At 44.1% G+C, this 1,324-nt stretch overlaps 1 non-coding gene across 1 annotated transcript; it reads right to left on the bottom strand.

Moving 5' to 3' along the window:
* Positions 1-215: 215 nt before the first annotated feature.
* LOC112746624 (small nucleolar RNA R71) lies at positions 216-319 on the bottom strand. The gene has a single exon (XR_003174496.1). It is a non-coding gene; the product is annotated as a small nucleolar RNA R71 (small nucleolar RNA).
* Between the last annotated feature and the right edge of the window lie 1,005 nt (positions 320-1,324).

The raw sequence follows: 1,324 nt of genomic DNA on the forward strand, positions 1-1,324 counted from the left end.
ACCCCAATCAACATTTGACCACCTTCCTGAGAATATGTGACACAGTGAAATCTAATGGTGTTCATCCTGACGCCTATAGACTGCTCTTATTTCCCTTCTCACTCAGAGACAAGGCAGCCAAGTGGCTGGAATCCTTCTCAAGGGAGAGCTTGACAACTTGGGAGGATGTGGTGAACAAATTCTTAGTAAGATTCTACCCTCCTCAACGAATCAATAGGCTGAGAGCTGAGGTTCAAACCTTCAGGCAACAAGATGGTGAGACTCTGTATGAAGCATGGAAGAGGTTCAAAGACTTAACAAGGAGATGTCCACCTGACATGTTCAACGAATGGGTCCAGCTGCACATTTTCTATGAAGGGCTCTCTTATGAGTCAAAGAAGGCAGTAGACCATTCATCTGGAGGATCCTTGAACAAGAAGAATACCATTGAGGAAGCCATAGATGTTATTGAAACAGTAGCAGAAAACGACTACTTCTATGCTTCCGAAAGAGGGAACACAAGAGGAGTGATGGAGCTAAACAATGTAGATGCTCTGTTGGCCCAAAACAAGCTCATTACCCAGCAGCTGGCTGACCTCACCAAGAAGATGGAGAGGAACCAAGTAGCAGCAATCTCCACTTCATCAACAACACAAGAAGGAGTAAACGAAGAAGCAGAGGGGAGTCAGGAGCAAGCCAACTACATTGGGAATTCACCAAGGAAAAACTATGATCCATACTCCAAGACTTACAACCCTGGATGGAGAAATCACTCAAACTTTGGGTGGGGAAATGAGCAAGATCAAAACCAAGACCAGAGACGTTACAACTCCAACAACAATGCAGCTCACCAGCAATTCACCCAGAGGACATCTCAACACCCCCACAACAACACTTCTCCACATCCTTATCAAAACCAAAATAGCACATCTGCTCCGAACCACTCATCAATTGATGACAAGCTCTCTAAGATTGAAACCTTCATTGAAGGATTATGCAGAGACATTCAAGACAGTAAAGCATTCAGAGAGGAAGTGCCGTCAAACATGCAGAATCAAAATGCTGCCATCACAAAACTGGAAACACAAATCAGCTATCTATTTAAGCAACTTCCTAACCACAATTTTTGCTATGATGCCCATTCAAGCAAAAGGGAGGAGTGTCAAGCTATCATACTTAGGAGTGGGAAGGAACTGAAGGAACATCCCCAAAAACCACAAGAAGAAGGCTCAAATGAAAAGGGAGAAGAGCAAGATGGAATACAACCCCCCACGCCAAGTCTGCAGAAAGAAAAGAAGATACCCCAACTAAACATCTCAAGAGCTCCATACCCCCAGCTATTGAA

This window comes from Arachis hypogaea, chromosome 14, assembly GCF_003086295.3.
Source record: "Arachis hypogaea cultivar Tifrunner chromosome 14, arahy.Tifrunner.gnm2.J5K5, whole genome shotgun sequence".
NCBI classification, from domain to species: Eukaryota; Viridiplantae; Streptophyta; class Magnoliopsida; order Fabales; family Fabaceae; genus Arachis; species Arachis hypogaea.